The sequence below is a fragment of the Oryctolagus cuniculus genome, chromosome 20 (assembly GCF_964237555.1).
Source record: "Oryctolagus cuniculus chromosome 20, mOryCun1.1, whole genome shotgun sequence".
Lineage (NCBI taxonomy): Eukaryota > Metazoa > Chordata > Mammalia > Lagomorpha > Leporidae > Oryctolagus > Oryctolagus cuniculus.
This window is the reverse complement of record NC_091451.1, coordinates 48,876,871-48,890,966: the sequence shown is the minus strand read 5'-3', so window position 1 is coordinate 48,890,966 and position 14,096 is coordinate 48,876,871. Positions and strand designations below refer to the sequence as shown.

General features: G+C 49.2%; 1 pseudogene and 1 gene segment (V, D, J or C); both read left to right on the top strand.

Moving 5' to 3' along the window:
- LOC103346901 (immunoglobulin heavy variable 3-23-like) overlaps nt 1-14,096 on the top strand; it is a 121,321-nt gene that overhangs the window by 93,300 nt on the left and 13,925 nt on the right.
- On the top strand, nt 5,859-9,897 carry LOC138847326 (vinculin-like; annotated as a pseudogene).

Below are 14,096 nucleotides of genomic sequence, written 5' to 3'. Positions count from 1 at the left end.
CGAGGCATGGAAGAGCTCTCTGTGGAATTCTCTGATGACGTCATCTGGGACCCCGCTGAGAGCCCAGGGTCAGTGTGGAGCCGGTCAGGGGCTATGGATGCTGCAGTGTTGCACATCCATGCCCTCCCCTCCTGCACAGCTGGGCCCCTGAGTGGTGAGCTGACACCGTGGTCCTGTTCCCTGGGGCTCCCGTATCCATTCTCTACAGCTGTGCCCTCGTCTCCCTTGACTTCGTCACCCTGAACTCACAGGTTGAGGTCCACGTGGTCCAAACCCCAGGTCAGGGATTAACCTGCAGCTCAGGGGTGGCTCAGGCTGTGGCTCCTAGAAACCCTGCTTGCTCTTCCTCACTCACGTCTCCTGGGATCCCCGGACCTGCTCTCATTTGCAAGCAGAGGTGGCCGTTGGTAGTGCAAGGGGTCAGACTCATGGAAAACACTGGGTGTGGAGAGGTCTTGTTCCCCACACTCTGCTGGCCTTGTCTCCATCTCAGGGAGACCAGCAGGTGGGACAGCCCAGTGAAGTCTGCACTAGATCCAGGTGGTTCTGGACTGTGTCCCTGTGAGCCCACCAATGATCCAACCCTGGAGCTGCATCCCTGCTGCATGAAGGGCCTGCCCCAGAGACTGTGTGTCCAGAGACCCCCGACTCCTTCCTCCAGGGACTGCCTGCACCTGTTCTCAGCCATGCTCCTCCTCCTGTGGAAGCAAAATCATCCTTGCATCTCTCAACTCTGTCGTCATCAGGAATGAACAAATTTTCTGCTCTTCACCAGGATAGCTGCATCAACCCCCTGTGTTTACTAAATGTCTCCTGCAAAAATACAATTGTTCTCTCATGTAGGATTCCTACAGAACCTGAAGCAATTCTCTCAGCTGATGTAGAAATTACTAATTCTGAGTGGCTTCATCTAAACCTGGAGACACATGTAAGTGTTGGTTTAAGGTGAGAACAGAGCAGAGGCTGAGTGTGGTTCTTTGACTGTTTTATTCTGCCTGTTAGTACCATCATGCAGTACCCAAGAGAGGAGGTGTATGGAGCAAAAACGTTTATTGAGCTCACATCTGTAGAGGCTGGAAGTCCAGGATCAGACAGTGAGAGTGTTGTGCCATCAGGCATCCTAATATTGTGAACATCATACAGTGTTCAGGCATCCTAATATTGTGAACACAGACGGGAGGGATCCCATCCCCACACAGGACTTCAGACGAGACCAGGGCTGACTCTTGCAGCACTGTGCCCTGTGCTGACGCTGGGGACCCAGGAGATCTACTGTAATCTCCTCCATAGCAGATTCCCCAGAAATGAACAAATCCCACTAGGCCTCACTCGCAGAACTCCCCCACTTCTCCCACGGTCACCCTGGAATCACTCCAAAACACACACACCTTTGAGGACACACTCTGACACAGGCAGAGGAGGGAGGTTTCCTTCCACACGCATTGTAGGCCTGATGACACAGAACCTGTTGTTCAGGATGAAGCCAGTTGTGTAAAACAGGTATTTTGAGAAGTTAGAACTCAGGCCAGTTTAAACACAGCTCATGCAGACAGTCCTTTTGTTCCTTTGGGATACAGGCTACTGATCATACGTTCTATATGAAAATAGTTACTTCCATGTGTGTGTAGGCTGCTCACGTCTCATCGGTCCACTTGCAGTAGAGAAGCTCTGTAGTTTATGCAGCATCATCTGAAAAGGTTTTCTTACGTTGCCTGAACACTGGAGATCTAAAAGGGAAATCATGGACAGACCACTATCAGGGAGATTCTGCCCTATGTTTCCTTCCAGTAGTTGTACAATGGACTTTGCATCTGATGTCAGATCCTGGTTATTCCATGCTTTTCATGTAAACATCCAGACCGTGCACACCCTGTCAGTGCTGTTATGTTGGGGCCATGCTCAGAACTGATGCTGTGAGGACAAACCACATCCACCCCCATAGGCTGCTCCCAGCATTCCATGTGGTCCTGTTCAGGGCACTGGAGACCTCAGCTTCCTCCATGAGGCCCTGACGTTGAATCCACTCATGACGTGGAGTCGTCACTGGGTGCACTCCCCAGAGACGATGTCATTCCACGTCTCCCAGGCACCTGTGCTAGTTTTACTCAGTGGTGGTCAGTGTGGGGTTTGCCAGGGACAAGGACACCTGATCAGACCTCCTGACTCAGTGTTCTGCTGCAGGCACTGGGGTCCCAGCTGTGTGGCCCTTCCACCTGTCCTTACTCTCATGCAGAGGAAGAGCCCACCCCTCCACCAGGTCCTCTCCCTCTGCTGCTGCACCCTGTCCCCGACTGTCACTTCCCCACGTGCCATGCTTCTCCTCCCCAGTCCTCAGCTTTGGGGGTGGAGCCATCCCCTGAGGATGCAGACTTCTGTGTCTTGGGGGATCAGTGCTGGCACAGTGTCTGGGGTGGACTCTGCTCACGAACATTTTCTACAGGATTCCACCAGGACATTGGTCATGATGGTTTCCTCCTGCAGGTGAATCACTTTCCTACTCAGTGGACACAGAGGAGCAGGGTCTGGGGTATTGAGGCTGAGGATGCTGTTCCTGCAGAGCTGTGAGCAGAGCCAGGACTGCTTGGTATGTGTGTGTGGTCTCTCCAACTGAGCAGCTGAAGGCTGCACATTAGGTGGAACTTACCCTCCATACCTGATGCACGGAGCCTCCCATCATGCATGTGGGGACCTCACCACCCAGTGATCCCATTGAGAGGGGCTCTAGGGAGGGACAAGGCCATGAGGGTTGCTGCCTGCATTGAAGGGAATATGAACCTTAGAGAGACCCTCCCATACATTTGTGGTTCCTGGGGCTGCAGGAACAGGAATCTGGTGTTGGGCGCTAGAGTCACATGTGAGACCCTTGCACTCCCTTGGGGGAGGTGCATATCTTAAACAATGCAACTTTCATTTTATTATTTACCTTATATCCATGAAATTTGATAACAGCGTTAAGATTAATGTGTTACACATTTCTGCAAAATACAATATACTTACTCTAATTTATTTCAGTTTTTCTCTGATCAGATTTTCAGATATTTTGGTTAAAAACTAAGAAACCCTCATTCACCTGTGTCCTACAGGACCTGCAAACTCAGTGCCTTCAACTTCTGCCCCTGGAAACCTACATGATGCTCAGCACTGAACAGGATGAATCCATTGTGAAGGAGCCCAAAGGGGCTCAGGCCTTAATGTGACAGGAGGAGGTGGGCCAGGGCAGGGTGACACAGGGGCAGTGGGCAGCACCGTGTGATGTGATATTTGCTGTTGGCATAGTGTGATGAGGAGTGAGAGAGGCACAGGTGAGTCGCATCGCACTCACCACACACTTTCAACATGTGGGGCTGCCTCTGTATCTATCACAGCTCAACAACATTGGGAAGCAAATTGCCCAGCAGAGAAATTGTGAAGAACAGACAGACACCAGCACGTGGAACACCACACTAAGATGCACCTGCGTGAAACCTGGTCCTTTGTTCATCTGTCTGTCAAAAACAGAATCCAGCCAAAGTGCTCCATGTTCATGAACTAACTGTTGTGAATGAGGTCACTGTAGTTGGAGATGGGACTGCAAATGTCTAGACATGGCGCCCTCAGATCGCTTGGACACATCCCTCAGACTTCATATTCCCTGTAAGCAACAGCAGGATGTTTTTTTTGACAGGCAGAGTGGACAGAGAGAGAGAGACAGAGAGAAAGGTTTTCCTTTTGCCGTTGGTTCACCCTCCATTGGCCGCCGCGGCAGGAGCCAGGTGCTTCTCCTGGTCTTCCATGGGGTGCAGGGCACAAGCACTTGAGCCATCCTCCACTGCACTCCGGGGCCACAGCAGAGAGCTGGACTGGAAGAGGGGCAACCGGGAGAGAATCCGGCGCCCCTACCGGGAATAGAACCTGGTGTGCCGGCCCCGCAATGTGGAAGATTATCCTAGTAATCCATGGTGACGGCGAGCAACAGCAGGATTTGGCAATTTAAAAAAAAAGGTAGAGACACACAGAGAGAGGTCTTCCATCCACTGGTTCTCTCCCCAGTTGGTCACAATGGCTGAAATTGTTCCGATCCGAAGGCAAGGACCAGGAGCTTCTTGGGGTCTCACATGTAGATTCAGGGGCCCAAAGACTTGGGCCATCTTCTACTGCTTCCCAGGCCATAGCAGAGAGCTGGATGGGAAGAGGAGCAGCTAGGACTAGACCGGCGCTCATTTCAGATGCCGGCGCTTCAGGCCACTGCTTTCACCCAATGTGCCACACACCAGCTAAAGTATGAGATTGGTGAACTTTTGGGGTGGGAGTTCACGGACTGGCACTTTTTGGTCCATAACTGATATTTCATTGGTGTTAATATCCAGCACACAGGTGTTTTGATGTGTACTCAATTCTTTTTTTTTTTTTTTTTTGACAGGCAGAGTGGACAGTGAGAGAGAGACAGAGAGAAAGGTCTTCCTTTGCCGCTGGTTCACCCTCCAATGGCCGCCGCTGCAGCCGGCGCACCGCGCTGATCCTGGCAGGAGCCAGGAGCCAGGTGCTTTTCCTGGTCTCCCATGGGGTGCAGGGCCCAAGCACCTGGGCCATCCTCCACTGCACTCCCTGGCCATAGCAGAGAGCTGGCCTGGAAGAGGGGCAACCAGGACAGAATCTGGCGCCCCAACCGGGACTAGAACCCGGTGTGCCAGCGCCGCAAGGTGGAGGATTAGCCTATTGAGCCACGGCGCCGGCTCGTGTACTCAATTCTTAACACACACACACACACTAAAACCTAAAAAGCCATGAATTGCTTTTTTAAAAAAAGTTATTTCAATGACATTCGACTTCAAATTTGGAAGAAACACATTCATGTGCCAGTATCTTCAAAGACTGCTCTTACATAAATCCCACCCAGTCAGAATTTAACATCATGTACATGAAGAACTCACTATTTCAACCCTTCACAGCACATTAACAAAATCATTAGGAAAACTGGACAACCACAACCAATGATGGTACAGAGCGCACATCGCTCCTGGAGCTGTTAGGTGGAGTGGGAAGTCCTGTGTGAGGAACAGAGGTGTAGAGTGTGGAGGTGCCTCTTACCAGACTAGAACCCCTGGACACAGCACAGCCTGTCTGTGATTCCTTCAGTAACTGTGCACGTGTTCAAGGGAGGTATCCCTCATGCCAATATCACATTTCTGTGCTTGTGCAGACACAACACAGGGGCAGGCACTGTTGTGCAGTGAGCTGAGCCCTTGTTGGGAGCCCACACCCTGTGTTGGAGTAATGGCTCAAGAACTAGCCTCTCCACCTCAGGCCCTCCTTCCTGCTTGTGAAAAAGTAAAGGTGGGGCCGGTGCTGGGCCATAGTATGTTACAGACCAAATCTGCAGTACTGGCATCCCACATGTGCAACGGTTCAAGTCCCAGCTGCTCTACTTCCAATCCAGCTCTCTGCTACAGCCAGGGAAAGTGGTAGAAGACGGCCCAAGTCCTTGGTTCCTTGTACCCGCATGGGGATCTGGAAAAAGCTCCTGGCTCCTGGCTTCCAAGCCGCTAAGCTCTAGCTGTTCTGACTAATTGGAAGTGATCTCTCTCTCTCTCTCTCTCTCTCTCTCTCTCTGCCTCTCCTTCTCTCTGTGTGTGTAACTTTGACTTTCAAATAAATAAATAAATGTTCAAAATATAAATTAAGGGCCCGAGCCAGGGCTCACTTGGCTAATCCTCCACCCGCAGCACCGGCATCCCATATTAGTGCCAGATTCTACTCCCAGTTGCTCCTCTTCCAGTCCAGCTCTCTGCTGTGGCCCAGGAGGGCAGTGGAGAATGGCCCAAGTGCTTAGGCCCTGCACCCACATGGGAGTCTCTGGATTCTCCATCAGTAGCTATGCAATGATCTGGGTCCACCAGGCTCCAGGGAAGGGGCTGGAATACATCGGATTCATTAATACTGGTGGCAGCGCATACTACGCGAGCTGGGTGAATGGCCGATTCACCATCTCCAGAACCTCGACCACGGTGGATCTGAAAATGACCAGTCTGACAGCCGCGGACACGGCCACCTATTTCTGTGCCAGAGACACAGTGAGGGGCCCTCAGGCTGAGCCCAGACACAAGCCTCCCTGCAGGGACGCGCGGCTCCACCAGGGGGCGCACAAGACTCACTGAGCGCAGATTCTGCTCCTGCACAGGCGCAGAGGGAGATGAAGCCCTGGTTTCCTATAGGGATGGGGTTTCCTCTCCTGTAACAGTTTTGAGGGAAGACTTCTTCTTTTATGATTCTGTCCCTGCTACTGAATTCCTGACACAGAGAAGTTTGATGTGACAGGAGAAGTCCTATATGAACCAATTCAGGTTCAGTGGTCTCCAGGATCAGAGATGTGGGTCTATCAGGGTACAACGTGAGTGTTGTCCACTCTGAGTCAGGACAATGCTCTCAGGGCACTGCCGACTTTAGGACAATTTTAGTTTTCCCTTTCGACCAGGACAGCTGAGGCAGGGTTCTTGGTCTTTATAAATCAGCTATTTAAGTATCTCTAGCCTGTCAAAAGAGGCAAGTGTGCTGAACTGAACCAGCCTTTGACTTTACATGTGGGTGATCCACACAAACTTTCGATAAACTTTATGCTCAATTTCTATTTCCCTTTAATCCTGGAACAGTCTGTGGTCCCTGTGTGAACGTCACAGCACTCAGGAATGTACTTGCAGCTCAGCTGTATCTCAGGCTGAGCTTCTGCATGTACCTGGGAAGCCTACAGGGACTTCCTCATCCTCTAGGTCCTAGGACCCTCCTGTGGGCTCCCTGCCTGAACTCAGGAGGGAAATACACTGGACATCGCAGTCAAGGTCATCACTGAATGGAAAGTGTTGGGTGTGCCCTTCCAGCTGATCTGGTTCTGCTCCAGTGTCATGGGACCCCCTGTACCTGCTGTGGTTCAGGGAGAGCAGAAAGTGGGACACACAGAGGTTGTGCACTCTGGGGCTGGAGTCCACATCACGGGGAGCTGTGTCTGTGGGTCCAGCATGATGCCCAGTGTCCTGAGGCTGAATCACAGCTGCAGGAAGAGCCAGTCTTAGACCATGTGTCCAGAGTCCCTGCTCTTCACTCCATGTCTATGCTGACTGTCGTCATCAATCCATTTGGAGTTAGATCAGTTTTAGATGGGAGACACCCAGGCTGCATATCAGAGTCTTGGACAGAGCCCATTTACACATTTACCACACTTGTAACTGACAATGCACCCTGGAAGAGAGTAGATGATGGATCTGTTATGAGGCCCGATCAACAAGGTGGGAACAATGATTCAGTTCCAACCTCCTGCGTTCCAGCTGCCAAGCCTGAGTAAACTGCCTTCATTTATCATCTCCATAAAACATTGGCAAACACAACACCATTATTCAGAGGTCTGAATCTTCATGATTGGCCATCGTTGCCATTTCATATTCATGAATGTTTTATAAATAAGAATTGAGTATAGTTCTATGAGGTACAATGATATGTGTGGACAAAATGAATGCATATTGAGTGGAATTATGAAGTCAGACTTGCTGACACGTTCATAGCTCAACACATGTTTTTGGTGGAGTTCAGCTGTCTCCTGCTTTTAGGATTTTCCACTCACAATATTCTCTTAAGCTCTGTCACCATGCTGTGCAGTACATCCCTCGTGTGTGGATCCTGTAGGACTGAAACTCTGACCTTGCTCCACCATCACCTCTGTTCCTCCCTCGCTCAGACTTTGGTCTTCACCACTGTACTTCCTGCCTCTGTGCCTTCAGCTTTTTTTCCCACGTAGGTAGCATCACATATTATGTGTCTTCCTGGCCTGGATGGTTAGCAGAGTGTACTTTTACTGACATATTATCCTAGGCACATTATTCTCCAGGATCATTAAAGTTGTCCAAAATTACAGAATTTCTTACTCTACTGCTTGTAAACTTCCTATTAAAATGTAACTTTGTCCATTTCTTCATTTTCCATTCTTGCTTCCATGAGATGTCACTGGATCACATGTGTGAACTCTTTTAAATCAACAAGGAACTGCAGAGGTGTTTGCCACAGTGACTGCGGATCCCGTGGACACCTCCCTGGGATTTCATATTCATTGTACCATGCAATGGTGATGAAGATCATGTAATAATTCTATTTCTAGTTTTTGATGATTTTCCATATGGTTTTACTAATTAACCTGACACAGATTTGTACCAGGGTTATCATCTCTCTCTACCTATAAAACATGTCAGCTCTGATATGTCTGGTAATAGCCATTCTAACAGGAGCGATGCGATGTCTCATTGTGCTTCTAACATGGACATACATGATGTTCCCAGATTTGTAGCATTTTATATGTTTGCCTTTACATCTTCTTTTAAAATTTATAGGTGTACCATAAAATTTAAAATTTATCATTTTATTGGCTGGCACCATGGCTCATTAGGCTAATCCTCCACCAGCAGCACCTGCACCCTGTGTTCTAGTCCCGTTTGGGGTGCTAGATTCTGTCCCGGTTGCCCCTATTCCAGGCCAGCTCTCTGCTGTGGCCAGGGAGTGCAGTGGAGGATGGCCCTGTGCCCACATGGGAGACCAGGAGAAGTGCCTGGGTCCTGCCTTCGGATCAGTGTGGTGCGCCAGCTGCAGCGGCCATTGGAGGGTGAACCAATGGTAAAGGAAGACCTTTCTCTCTGTCTCTCTGTCTCTCTCACTGTCTACTCTGCCTGTCAAAAAATTTATCATTTCATTTAAAAATTTGTCTGTATGTATTTGTCCAAAACCACAAAGAGACTGAGACTGACAGTGATCTTCTAACTCCTGGGTCACTTCCCCAATGGCTACAAAGCTTCAGCTAGGTCAGGTGACAGCCAGGTGCTTGGAATTCTGTCCAGGGCTCCCACGTGGGACTACTTGGAATTTCACAATGGCCTCCCAGAGGGGCTTAAACAGGACTAAAAACTGGATCCAAACTAGGACACAGCACTCAGCATCCTGACACGGGAGGCAGGAATCCCTCAGGCTCACTCCAGTGCTGCTCCTGTCTCCACCTTATCATCACTGCATTTAAGGAATTGATTTTTTCCCTTGGGATTCAGTTGCTTGAGATCTTTCAACATTAGGAAATAGGCTCCTAATCATATGTATAATTAATCTTCAAGTTATTTTAAGTATCTATTTCATTTTAGCCGTCACAGAAAGCCAGGGAGGTGATTAACCAGCCAATGATGATGGCTGCCAGGCAGCTCCATGATGAAGCTCGCAAATGGTCCAACAAGGGCAGTGACATCATTGCAGCAGCCAAACACATGGCTCTGCTGATGGCTGAGATGTCTCGGCTTGTGAGAGGAGGCAGTGGTACCAAGCGGGCACTCATTCAGTGTGCCAAGGACATCGCCAAGGCCTCGGATGAGGTGACTCGGTTGGCCAAGGAGGTTGCCAAGTAGTGCACAGATAAGCAGATTAGAACCAACCTCTTACAGGTGTGTGAACGAATCCCAACTATAAGCACCCAGCTCAAAATCCTGTCCACAGTGAAGGCTACCATGCTGGGCCGGACTCCCATCAGTTTCAAGGAGTCTGAGCAGGCCACAGACATGCTGGTTCACAATGCTCAGAGCCTCATGCAGTCTGTGAAGGAGACTGTGTGAAGCAGAAGCTGCTTCAGTCAAAATTCGAACAGATGCTGGATTTACACTGCGCTGGGTTAGAAAGACTCCCTGGTACCAGTAGGCACCTAACTGGACATGGTTGGCACAGAAACCCCTACTAAATAGAAGGAAAATGATCAAGGCCCAGGAGACACCCATAGGTGCTGGGGCTTGAATGCCACAACCTGGCCTGACATCAGAAAGGAATGGAGGCCTCTTCATATTAGAAACCATTTATAGTCTTTTGTCATGGATGCTTTGAGATGTGTCTCCATATAAAGCCTGTATTCTCAAAACACAGTTATATTCATGCACACTCTATCCCAGTAGGCATGGGTTTATGGCCCATGGACTTCATCTAAGCTCAGAATCTAAGTGAACACTAGCCAGACACCTCTTCTGCCCTTATTCTTTAGGGGACATTTCCCTTTCTGTTTCCATTTTACTGGTCCTCATCCTCCCATCAGGCTCCCAAGACCCAGAGCCCAGGCAATTCAGTTAAGAAGGAAATCACTGTGCCTCCAAAAATGGTTTTGTGCTTTCCATGTTGCTGCTGACCCTACAAAAAATGTGAATGACAGAGTTATAGCAAGAGAGGAAGAGACCAACAGATGGAGGGAGAATTCCTTCCACTGGTTCACTTCGTGAATGGCTGCAAAGGCTGGGATGGCTCAGCATGAGCCAGGAGCCTGGAACTTCTCCCAGTTTCCTGCAGGGTTGGAAGGGGACAAACACTTGGGTCATGGTAGACAGTGATCACCATTGCACTGCCTACCTCTGTGAGTTCAAGCTTGTGGGCTGCATATATAACTAATGTCACATACTCTGTGTCCACATCTACCTGGTTATTTCTGTTAGCATATTATGCTCCAGGCTGACCCACGTTTCATAATGACAGAACAATCTCATTCTTTTTTTTTTTTTAACAGGCAGAGTGGACAGTGAGAGAGAGAGACAGAGAGAAAGGTCTTCCTTTGCCATTGGTTCACCCTCCAATGGCCGCCACGGCCGGCGCGCTGCGGCCAGCGCACCGCGCTGATCCGATGGCAGGAGCCAGGAGCCAGGTGCTTTTCCTGGTCTCCCATGGGGTGCAGGGCCCAAGCACCTGGGCCATCCTCCACTGCACTCCCTGGCCACAGCAGAGGGCTGGCCTGGAAGAGGGGCAACCGGGACAGAATCCGGCGCCCCGACCGGGACTAGAACCCGGTGTGCCGGCCCCGCTAGGCAGAGGATTAGCCTATTGAGCCGCGGCGCCGGCCTATCTATTCCTTCTTAAATGCAAATTTTCCTGGATTATATGTGTGAACTCTTGAGAATGATGCTGCTTTAATTGAACATGGGACTGCAGTGGTGTTTTTCATAGTGACTGCAGAATGTTGTGCCATCAGGCATGATAATATTGTGAAGAGCATGGCAGTCTTCAGGCTAATATTGTGAACATGGACGGGAGAGACCCCATCCCCACACAGGACTTCAGATGAGACCAGGGCTGACTCTAGCAGCACTGTGCTCTGTGCTGAAGCTGGGGACCCAGGAGATCTACTGTGATCTCCTCCATAGCAGATTCCCCAGGAATGAACAAATCCCACTAGGCCTCACTCCCAGAACTCCCATCTTTTCTCCCATGGTCTTCCTGGGAGCACATCTAAAACACAACAACTTTGGGACACACTGAGCTGTGGTGGAATGAGAAGGCCATGCCTAGATGGCTGCTAGCAAGTGAGCATCAGTTACTCAGGGATGGCTTCAATGCCACCTGGCAATGGAGCCTGCCTGGCAACAGGGTGTGATTGGTTAGGCATAAAATGCCCCTAGACCAGATTGGCTGCCTCGGCTATATAAGCTGCTGTACCTACTGAAACAAATGAGTCTGCGGGCTGCTCGCCTCTGGCATGCTTTCACCCAACTCCTGGGGTCCTGGTGGTGACCCCGCGCCTCTTGCCCCCACCACGCTCCTCCTCTCATAACAAAACCATAGCAACACTGAGCCACACACATATCAGAGAGGTTTGCTTCTATACCCATTGTAGGCCTGATGACACAGAACCTGTCGATCAGGATGAAGAAGCCAATTGTGCATCACAGTTATTTTGAGACTGCAGAAGACTCAGAACCCGTTCTAAACACGGCTCAGACAGACAGTTCCTTTTTATTCCTTTGGGATACAGGCTATTGATCATACATTTGATACGAGAATAGTCACTTCCAATCTGTGTGTAGGCTGCTCACTTCTCAGTCAGTCTGCAGAAGCTCTGTAGTTATGCAGCATCATCTGAGAATGTTTTCTTAGGTTGCTTGAATTTTGAATTCTGAAAGGGAAATCATGGCGAGAACAACATCAGGGAGATTTTGCCCTATGTTTCCTTTGGTAATTTTACAAGGACATTATATCTGACATCAGATCCTGGTTAATTCCATGCTTTTTATGTAAACTTCCAGACCGTGCACCCCCTACCAGTGCTATCACATTGGGACCATGCTCAGCACTGATGCTGTGAGGACAAACCACATCCACCCCAAGCAGGCTGCTCCCAGCATTCCATGTGGTCCTGTTCAGGGCACTGGAGACCTCAGCTTCCTCCATGAGGCCCTGACATTGAATCCACTCATGACGTGGAGTTGTCACTGGATGCACTCCCCAGAGACGATGCCATTCCACGTCTCCCAGGCACCTGTGCATTTTATATGTTTGCCTTTATATTTCTTTTTAAATTAATAGATATGATATAAATTTTAAACTTTATCATTTTATTAATACCTTGTCTGTATGTATTTGTCCAAAACCACAGAGAGACTGAGACGGACAGTGATCTAAATCCTGGGTCACTTCCCAGATGGCTACAAAAGCTCCAGCTAGGTCAGGTGACAGCCAGGTGCTTGGAATTCTGTCCAGGTATCCACGTGTGAGTAATGGAACTTCACAATGGCCTCCCAGAGGGGCTTAGGCAGGAATCTGACACTGGAACCAAACTAGGACACAGCACTAAGCATCCTGACACGGGAGGCAGCAATCCCACAGGCTCACTCCAGTGCTGCACCTGTCACCACCTTATCATCACTGCTTTTAAAGAATTGATTTCTTCCCTTGGGATTCAGTTGTTTGTGGTCATTCAACATTAGGAAATAGGCTCCTAATGATATTTATAATTAATCTTTCCATTTTTAAAAAAATCTATTTTTTATTTGAAAGTCAGTGTTATAGCAAGAGAGGAAGAGACCAACAGATTTTGAGAGAAGCTCCCATCCACTAGTTCACTTACTATATGTCAGCAAAGGTGGTGCTGGACAAGCCTAATGCAAAGAGCTGGGAACTTCCTAAAGTTTCCCACATGGCTTGAAGGGGACACACACTTGAGTCATCAATGACAGAGTTCCAAGGTCTGGATCCCAGCAGGGAGCTGGATTTGAAGTGGAGCAAGCAGAATCTGAACCCATGCTCCTGTGTGATGCATGCATAGAGATGTCAGCATAACATGCAGGGCCACAACATTGGCCCCCATGGGTGTCATCTGAAAATACTTCCTCCCCATCGGTGATCATATCCTTGTTCTTCAATCTTTCTCTTTGTTACTCAGAATCTGTAGTTGGATCCATTATTAAAAGTCTATGTATCTTGGTTGCCTGTACTTTGGAGATTATCAAACTATCATTGCCCAAACCAATGGGAACTTGCTTTTGTCCTATGTCCTCTTCAAGAACTTTACAGTCTCGAGTCTTGCCTTTAAGAGTTTCATCCTGTTCACTCTCTTTGGGATACTGGTGTGAGATGACAGCATGATGAATTATTTTAGGTGCATTCAAGTTTCCCCGACACCATGAAATTCCGCATTCAGTTTCCTGAAACATTTCAGATGACCTCATTGCATGAACTCATGGGAAGCACAGGTGGACATTTGTATTCAAGGAATAATCTGTTTGGAAAGTGTGTGGTGTGGACTTACAGGTTCTTTTTCTGCTCCAGTGTGGTGGAATCCGTTGACTGCAGTGCTCTCAGGGTGAACAGAGGGGGACAGTCCAGGGCCGTGACTCCGGGGCCAGAGTCCCCATCCCTGGGATCTGGCTGCCAGGGGCTGTCACACACTGACCCACCTGGTGAGCTGAATCAGTGCTGCGTGATGAGCCAGCCCCAGACCATTTGACCAGAATCCCCGCTCCTCCCTCTCTGGCCCCCCCTGGCTGTCCTCATCAGTACTTCATCCTTTCCAAGAGAGAAAATAACTCCTCTTCTGTCAAGTTCATACTCGTCCAGGGCAAACCAAGTTCCTGCAGCCAGAAATGCCCAGTGCAGCGATCCCCTGTGTTTTACAGGATATTTTCTGCTAAACTGCAATTGATCTGCCATGAACAGTCTTACAGAAACTGCAGCCAGTCACTCACCTCATGCAGCAATGTGTGTTCTGAGTGACTCCCATCTAAATCCAGAGACACAAAAATTCCTACTAAATTAAAACAGTTGTCACATCTCTGCCTTTTCTGAGAGAAGATTGACAA